This window comes from Acanthochromis polyacanthus, chromosome 17 (genome assembly GCF_021347895.1).
Source record: "Acanthochromis polyacanthus isolate Apoly-LR-REF ecotype Palm Island chromosome 17, KAUST_Apoly_ChrSc, whole genome shotgun sequence".
NCBI lineage: Eukaryota > Metazoa > Chordata > Actinopteri > Pomacentridae > Acanthochromis > Acanthochromis polyacanthus.
In genome coordinates this window covers 26,739,691-26,749,480 of record NC_067129.1, presented here as the reverse complement: position 1 = coordinate 26,749,480, position 9,790 = coordinate 26,739,691, and the positions used below count along the sequence as shown (strand labels likewise).

General features: G+C 42.1%; 1 long non-coding RNA gene across 1 annotated transcript; it reads right to left on the bottom strand.

The window, feature by feature from the left end:
• Positions 1-1,084: 1,084 nt before the first annotated feature.
• LOC127530536 (uncharacterized) lies at positions 1,085-8,889 on the bottom strand. The gene is made up of 3 exons (XR_007937120.1): positions 8,815-8,889; positions 1,770-2,001; positions 1,085-1,198 (listed from the first exon to the last, which is right to left on the bottom strand). It is a non-coding gene; the product is annotated as an uncharacterized LOC127530536 (long non-coding RNA).
• Between the last annotated feature and the right edge of the window lie 901 nt (positions 8,890-9,790).

Below are 9,790 nucleotides of genomic sequence, written 5' to 3'. Positions count from 1 at the left end.
AGACCACAGTTTCACTAAGAGTGGAAGGCAGCGCCGGGCGAGTTTACGCCACAGTTTGCCAATGGATTGTAGATGCTTGGGCTAACGTGTCTGCTGGCACTGTTGTTCGAGCTTTCGCAAAAGCCGGCATCATTTCCGAGGCGCCGCACGGCACGAAAAGTGACTCTGACAGTGAAGAAAGTGAGCCTGGCATGTTTGATGGAGGTTTAGTGCAGCTGTTCAATTCAGAAACAGGATGAGGACTTCATGGGTTTGATTGATGACGATTACCGGTAAAAAAAAAATGTGAATACCAAACTCAGTTTTTGCTCCCGCTCTATTTTTAAATATGCACACTTGTGTGCTTGTTTTATCTGTGTTTTACCATGCCCGCGCCTATTGATGATTAAAAAAATGTTAGTACTTTGTAATCAATACTTAAATAAAGCACAACCAAACTCAGTTTTGCTCCCGCTCTATTTTTAAATACGCCACTTGTATGCTTGTGTGGTTGTTGTAAGGCGGACGAGTAGAGGACACCATGAGAACGTTAAAGGGGAAGTGTGGGCGTGATTGTATATAAACCTCGCCATATAATCAGGTGTGTGTTAAATACAGTAATGGCACACATAACTGAGAATGCGCCTTTTGGTACAGTGCGCCTTTTGTCGTGAAAATACGGTATTTCAATTCAGCTTGTTAGATGCCAGTTCTGCTTTCACCTTCAACAGGAGGCTGCCATTCACACATCATAACGATCTGAATGTGTGGACTTTTTCCTTGTTTGCATTCCTCTTCTGTTGCCCTTTGCTGAGCTGACGGTTAATGGCCTCCGAACATTTTCAACTCTGTTTTCTAGCTGTATAAGGAGAGCATCATATCCTGTCCATGACTTTAGTTCCACTGAGCTCTCTGTCTTGGAAGAGCAGGGATACTGCTCTACAATCTGCTTGGCAATCTTCCCGCAGCTTTGTTCTTCCCCAGGCCGTGCACGCTCTTACTGAGCAAGTCATTCGATGAACAACGGCGAACCAGCTCTTTTGTTTCTTTTGGCTTTGGTCTTTTCACTCAAAGCAGCATGAGGTGTGGAGGCATTTGTCCATGGTACAGCATATGCTCACAGGATGGGGAATACTCCATGGACCAGCTGTCGGAGATTGTGTTTGGGGTAGATGGATGTTCTGTGGCAGAAGAGTAGGGCGATGTACACCTAGTGACTCTGTGGATAACACACACAACCAGAATTTAACAACATAACCAATGTAACTTTAAAGGGATAATTCAGTTTTTAATAGGGGTTGTATGGTATCTCTCCATAGTCGGTGTATTAGCACAGTAAACAGTAAACGTTTTGTCCATTTGTCAATGGAGTTTGGAGAGGGTGATATCTGATGTATAGAATGAAGGTTTCCTGTTGGAAAAGTCTCTGTGACAGTGTTAGTAATGGTTAGCTTCCTACAATGGTACTTCCTGCTGCTTCTCCAAACTGTCCAGTCATACTTCAATTCATCTGAACTGTCCATTTTAAATTTTAACAATCCAAGCCATGGCATGTGTAAATGCACAGCTTGCTATGATAGAATTACATATACCAAGACTTGAGGCAGATTTGCTTTCTTATAATATAAAAATATACTAAAAAAATTAAAATCAAATACACTGTAACAAGAATACTGACTGTCACATTTTGAGAAGGCTATAACTATTAGACACATATAACCATGGTAACCCATAATTATAAGATAAACAGTGCAGTGTTGAATGATTAGGGTTATAATCTAAAAACTTACCAGCACTGAATGCTTGAATTAATCTTCTACACTGAATGGGTGGCAGAATTCCATCGACGTCCTCTGTCTTGACAAAGTTAAGGTCACCTACACTGCTTACTCCAATCACCTCCAGTCTATCCATGAGTGAGTCCATCAGATCATTGCTGAGTGATGGCATGGCTTTCCGCACTAATGCCTTCACAAGCTCCATAGTGGCATATGCTTAAGTGGGATGAGTAACCTTGCGCCTCTGTGGTGAAAAGAAAGTGGAACATAATCATTAAGCTCATCAAGATTCTTGCAAATGAGCTTATCAGAACTTTTTTTCCAATTTCATAGACTCCAAGCTCAGGAACCCAGCTGGCAGTTTTTTTCCCGCAGCAACAGTAGGACAGTTGTTTCACTTTTGATCACAATGCTCACTATTTGCCCCAAATGTAGTTGTCTTTTGGCATAGCTCAGTGAGACAAGCATACCATTTGCATATGTTGTGCCTCTGACTCGCACTTTGTCTGTCACAACTGAGTTATGAGAATTCAGGCCTAAGTCACAACCGCTGCCCTTATGGCACCATCACAGAGCTCTGGATAAAGCGGTGGAGTCTGACACCTGAACCTGGGGGCTAAATAAACTGCCGTGACTCTGATAGGACTGGAACAACTGATGTCTCTCAGCAAGTGACTTCGTGACATTTCTGAAGTTTTACTTGACCTGATGCATCTTTGAATAGCTATGCTTGCTCTTAAAGCTCATGGTCCAGTATGTATGAGTGGACCAAACTGCAAACTCAAGTCTGCATAGTGTAGCAGATAGTGGTGTTTTGGTCTCAGATTTACATGTGGGAACAACTCTTTCCTCATTCCACATACTCTTCAATCAGTACCTTCATGTAAGCCATCTGAGACTCTGAAAGACTCTGAAAGCTGCACAGGACAAATTCAACTCGCTCTCTGAGAAGAAGCACCAGCTGCCATACAGCATCGGCAGCAGCTTCGATTTTGTCATGCACTAAAATAGGCAAGAACCTCAACAGCCACCTGTTTTGGGCTGCATGGCCTCCAAGCTTTGTTCCCTTGCTGGGAATAGGCATTTGGGCTTGTTGGTGCTTTCACCTGGAAATGATTTGAGTCTGTCATTCAGGAAACCCGTAACTGAACCACTTTTTTGTTTAATTAAAAACTGCAAACACATCACTAGATCATAGTCAACAACACCCTCAAAGATGTCATGAGCTAGACAGGGCGGCAGTCCAGGTTGACACACATGGAAATGGGACAGTTTGTTGAAAACACTGTTGCATTTAATGCCCTGGTGCATGGTCACTTCAGGGTGACTCTCCAAAACTGCACGGACTCATTATAGCCTGCAGGATCTCTTTGAGTCGCAACTGTGAGTGCATTAGTCTGAAATGCATCTTTGGAGACAAGACAGTATCTACAGAAATGGCTCAGCAAAGCTGAAATTTGGTTGGAGGCGACGTCTGACGTTACGGTGAGCGTATTGCGTCATTTCCTGTTTCAGCACTGTGTCGTGTTGTTAGCATGGCTTCTGCTTCTGCCTCTTCCTCTCCCTCTCTCTCCCTCTCCTGCTCAGTGTGCCACATGTTTAGTTATTCCTCTGCCTCCTTTAGTGATAACGATATATTGTAATAAGTGCAGCCTTTTTGTAGTTCTGGAGGCGAAGGCTCTCCGAATTGGAATCGCGGCTCCACACCATGGAAAATAACCCGCTAGCAGCTAGCCAGGCCCCTTAGCCGGTGCGGACCGCAATAGCTTAGCTAGTGTAGCATCTGTTAGCCGTTCCCTTAGCAGCTCCCGAACAGCGGCGTGGATGGGTGACAGTTCGTAGGAAAAACAGTCCTAAACTCAAGCCTGCTGTCCCGGCTCACCACAAACCGCTTCATGTTTTCTAATCGTTTTTTCCCCGCTCAGCGACACACCCGCTGAGAAAACCAACTCTGATCATTGGCAGCTCCATAGTACAGAAACGTGAAAGCTAGCGACACCAGCGACCATAGTTAAATGCCTCCCAGGGGCCAGAGCGGGCGACATAGAAGCAAATTTGAAACTGCTGGCTAAAGATAATCGTAAATATAGTAGATTGTTATTCACGTCGCGGTAACGACACCCGGTTACGCCAATCGGAGGTCACCAAAATTAGCGTGGCATCGGTGTGTACTTTCGCCAAAACCATGTCGGACTCCGTAGTTTTCTCTGGACCCTTGCCTGATCTGACAGCGATGACATGTTTAGCCGCATGTCGTCGTTTCGCCGCTGGTTGTCTATGTGGTGTCCATCCAAACGACGTGGGCTTTATTGATAATTGGGAGCTCTTTTTGGGGAAAACCCTGGGTCTGATTAGGAGAGACGGCATCCATCCCACTTTGGCTGGTGCAGCTCTCATTTCTAGGAATATGGCTGATTTTAGTAGTACTCCTAAAGCATGACAACCCAGAGTTAAGACCAGGATGCAGAGCTGTAGTCTTACACACCTCTCTGCAGTTTCCTCACAAGCTGTCACCCTCCAGTAATTCAGTTAACTTTATTGAGACTGGTCTGTCCCCCGACCACCAAAATTCAATAAATTTAATCAAATCAAAATATACAAAGAAATAGTAACACAAAAATTTAATAAAAATTAATACCTCTATTTCAACAGAACACAGAGACAGGAAAATTAAATGTGGTCTGTTAAATATTAGATCTCTCTGGTCTAAATCTCTGCTAGTAAATGAGTTGAATAACTGATCACCAGATTGATTTGTTCTGTTTGACTGAAACCTGGTTGCAGCAGGAAGAATTGTTAGCCTAAACGAATCAACTCCCCCCTAGTCATATTAACTGTCATATTCCTGGATCACAGGCCGAGGAGGAGGAGTAGCAGCAATCTACCATTCTAGTTTAAAATTGAACCAGAGGCCTAAACCTGATTACAGCTCATTGGAAAATCTCACTCTTAGTCCTCTCATCCAAATTTGAAAGCTCAGAAACCAGTTTTATTTGTTGTTATATATCGTCCTCCTGCTCCTTATTCTGAGTTTTCATCTAAATTCTCAGACTTTATCTGAATTAGTGCTCAGTTCAGACAAATTTATTATTGTGGGTGACTTTAACATTCATGTTGACGTAGACAGCGACAGCCTTACAACAGCTTTTAATTCATTATTAGACTCAATTGGGTTTTCTCAACATGTAATAAACCAACTCATGAGTTTTAATCACACTCTTGACCTTGTCCTGACTTATGGGCTTAGAAATTGAAGAGTTAACAGTATTTCCCCAGAACCCCTTCTTTCTGACCATTTATGATAACATTTCAATTTAAAGTAAAGGGATTGTTTAGCAAGCCTGAGGAACAAATATCATTACAGTAGGTGTTTGTCTGACAATTCAGTATCTAAATTTAAGGGAATAATACCCTCACTGTTTACTTCAGCAACATTTACTGATAAATCAGAAGGCAGATATTATTATTTACCCCACAGAAGTGGATTATTATGTTAATTATGCTTCAGCCTCACTGGTCAACTCTTGATAGTGTTGCACTGTAAAAAAGAAAGTCTATCTCAGAGAAGACTTGCTCCTTGTATAATTCCAGCTGCGACTTTAAAGCAGGCATCCCGAAAGCTGGAAAGAAAGTGGTATTCCACTAATTCAGAGGAAGTGTATGTGGCTTGGAAAAATAGTCTAGTAATCTATAAAAAAGCTCTTCGTAATGCCAGGACAAGCTTATTATTCATCTTTTAATAGATGAAGAACAAGAACAACCCTAGGTTCTCTTTAGCACTGTAGCCAGGCTGACAAAGAGTCAGAGCTCTGTTGAACCTTGTATTCCTTTAGTTTTTAACCAGTAACGACTTCATGAGCTTCTTTACACATAAAATAGTTATGATTAGAGATAAAATTAATCTGGCCCTTCCTACAAATGTCACAGATGCTTTTGAATTGGCTGTTAGACCTGATGAATCTTTAGAATTCTTCACTCCTATATGTCCTCTGAACTAATTTCAACAGTTTCTACATCCAAACCATCAACATGTCTTTTAGATCCTATCCCAACTAGACTCTTCAAGGAGATTTTACCTTTAATTAATTCTTCAATGTTAGATCTGATTAATCTCTCTCTAGTAACAGGCTATGTACCACAGGCTTTTAAGGTGCTGTCATCAAACCTTTGCTTAAAAAGCCCACTTTAGATCCAGATGTGTTAGCTAACTATAGACCGATATCCAACCTACATTTCTCTCTAAAATTCTGGAAGAACAGTTGCAAATCAATTATGTGAACACTTACAAAGGAATAATTTGAAATGTTCAGTCAGGCTTCAGAGTGCATCATAGCACAGAACAGCTCTAGTGAAAGTTACTAATGACCTTCTCATAGCATAGATAATGGACTAGTCTCTATACTTGTTTTGTTAGATCTTAGTGCAGCGTGTGACACAATCGACCACAACATTTATTACAGCGTCTAGAACATTCATTGGCATAAAGGGACATGCACTGGACTGGGTTAAATCCTACTTATCAGATGGTCCAGTTTGATGCATGTCAACAATAACTCTTCTGAGCATACTAAAGTTAATCATGGAGTTCCTCAGGGTCTGTCTTAGGACCCGATACTTTTCACATATACATGCTTCCTTTAGGCAATATTATTAGGAAGCATTGTATTAACTTCCATTGTTATGCAGATGACACACAATTGTATTTATCTATGAAGCCAGATGAAACTGATCAATTAGCTAGACTGCAAGATTGTCTTAAGGACATTAAAACCTGGATGACTTTTAACTTCCTACTGCTAAATTCAGACAAAACTGAAGTCATTGTATTGGCCCCAAACCTCTTAGAAACTCGCTTTCAAAGCAAATAGTTACTCTGGATGGCATCACGTTTGGCCTCCAGTACTACTGTGAGGAATCTTGGAGTTATTTTGAACCAGGACATGTCCTTTAACTCACACATAAAGCAAGTCTGTAGGACTTCCTTTTTTCACCTGCGTAATATTGTAAAAATCAGGAACATTCTGTCTCAGAGTGATGCAGAAAAATTAGTTCATGCTTTTGTTACTTCCAGGCTTGACTATTGCAATTCCTTATTTATCGGGTTGTCAAATAGCTCTCTCAAACATCTACAGTTGATCCAAAACGCTGCTGCCGAGAGTACTGACAGGAGTTAGCAAAAGAGATCATATTTCCCCTATACTTGCTTCTCTTCAACTGGCTTCCTGTTAAATCCAGAATAGAATTTAAAATCCTTCTTCTGACTATAAAGCTCTTAATAACCAATCTCCATCATATCTTAAAGATCTGTTAGTACCTTATTATCCTAGTAGAACTCTTCGCTCTCAAGCTGCAGGCTTACTTGTTGTTCCTAGAATTCTTAAAAGTAGAATGGGAGGCAGAGCCTTCAGTTATCAGCTCCTCTCCTGTGGAACCTGCTCCCAGTTTGGGTTCTGGAGGCAGACACCCTCTCTATTTTCAAGACCAGGCTTAAAACGTTCCTTTTTGACAAATCTTATAGTTAGGGCTGACTGGTGACCCACAGGGGTTCGGCTTGTGTCTTCATTGCACAGCTGACTCCCTCTTGCGACGTCCCTTCGTTCTGCCTCTAGTCATGCTGCTATAGGCCTATAGGCTGCTGGGGACTTTTCTTGACGCACTGAGCCCTTCTCTATCTACCTTTACATTTAATATGTATACCATTATTGCAGTACATTCACTCTGTTTCCCCCTGGTGCATCTCTCCGAGTGTCCCTGGTCCCAGAGCTGGATGCTTCAGATCTGTGGTTGATGTTCCACCAGCTGGTCCAGTCTCCATCATGTCCACTGTGGGATGCTGCTGCTGACCTTCCTCCAGCCCTCTGCTTCCAACTCCCCTTTTTCCACAGTCAACTCTGCATCGCCTTCAATATACTGTTATGCTAACTTACATACTGTTTGAATTTTACTGCTAGCTATATATGGAGTATGTTTAATGTCAGAGCCGTACATCATCAGAGTAAACTATGAGTCAGTTTTCAATGTTAGCTTATACTTTGTCTGTGTCACATATCCTGTCATACATGTATCCAAATGTGTGTTGTGTTTTCCTTGCTTTCCCACCCCTCCCTCTTCTCCCATCCCTCCCCTTGCCCTCCTCTGTCCCTCTCAACCCCCCGGCCAGCAGGCAGATGGGTCCCCCCTATATAGAGCCGGGTTCTGCTCGAGGTTTCTTCCCCTGTTAAAAGGGTGTTTTCCTGCCACTGTCTCCTTTGGCTTGCTCTGGGGGTCAGGCATATGGTTCTGTAAAAGCGTCTTGAGACGAGTTGACTGTAATTGACGCTATATAAATAAGATTGAATTGAATTGAATTGAATTGAATGATTGAAATTTTCTGTGGACCCTCCAATCATGTGGGAGCCCAGGTTATCTCCCATGATGCATGCGACAGTACCTAAAACTTTGTGCTTTTGCTTGGCAGATCCAAGAGGATTAGCGACCTCAAAAGCATCTTGGAAAAGCATCACCTTTAAAGAATCTGGATCTGAGGCAAACATGGCATTAGAGCCAATGACATGCCCATCGGTGAAAATCACGGAGTGTGCCATCTTCAACAAGAGGGGGGTTAAAACTCTGCTGAGCTGCACTTCCCTCTTTTAGCATCATTTTGAGACTTTCCAGCACTGAATGTAATGATAATGCCTTTTCTGCCCTCTCTCAATTGTACCCAAGTGTTACTTCAACAGGCTGAATATAGTTAAGTGATTTTGTAGTATTGCAGCCTTCGATGATGGGTAGTTAAAGGACCATTTGCATGTAGGGCACTGTGCATAGGACTCTGCTCTTATGCACTCTTCCCGACACGTGTTAATGTTTCTGTTGTAACACCATTACTGTGCAAGTTCTCGAGATAGCACATCAATTGTATACTCCTGTTGAATATCCTGAAGGGTTTTCATTTCATTTGCTATTTCTGTAATTGTAGAAGCTGGGACTAAATACTTTGCCTGCAAACCCAAGTAAAACAAAGCTAAATTCTCTGCGTAGGAATCTTGCACTTCCTCACTCTCAACATCCTTACCTTGGTCTGCATCAATCCCATAATCTACTTCAGGTACATCCTCACTTGGTCTGCATCAATGACATCACTTCCTTGAGGTACGTTTCTCTGTAACATGTGCTCCTCATCTGTCAAAGACTGTTCTTCAACTTCACATGGATGAACAGTGCTACACACGTGGACAAAATTGTTGGTACCCCTCAGTTAAAGAAGGAAAAACCCACAATTCTCACTGAAATCACTTGAAACTCACAAAAGTAACAATAAATAAAATTTATTGAAAATTAAATAATCAAAATCAGCCATCACTTTTGAATTGTTGATTAACATAATTATTTAAAAAAACAAACTAATGAAACAGGCCTGGACAAAATGATGGTACCCATCAACTTAATATTTTGTTGCACAACCTTTTGAGCAATCACTGCAATTAAACGATTTCTGTATTTGTCAATGAGCGTTCTGCAGCTGTCAACAGGTATTTTGGCCCACTCCTCATGAGCAAACAGCTCCAGTTGTCTCAGGTTTGATGGGTGTCTTCTCCAAATGGCATGTTTCAGCTCCTTCCACATATGTTCAATGGGATTCAGATCTGGGCTCATAGAAGGCCACTTTAGAATAGTCCAACGCTTTTCTCTCAGCCATTCTTGGGTGTTTTTGGCTGTGTGTTTTGGATGGTTGTCCTGTTGGAAGACCCATGACCTGCGACTGAGACCAAGCTTTCTGACACTAGGCAGCACATTTCTCTCCAGAATGCCTTGATAGTCTTCAGATTTCATCGTACCTTGCACACTTTCAAGACACCCTGTGCCAGATGCAGCAAAGCAGCCCCAAAACATTACTGAGCCTCCTCCATGTTTCACCGTAGGACAGTGTTCTTTTCTTCGTACGCTTGGTTTTTGAGTCTATGAACATAGAGTTGATGTGCCTTACCAGAAAGCTCCAGTTTGGTCTCATCTGTCCAAAGGACATTCTCCCAGAAGCTTTGTGGCTTGTC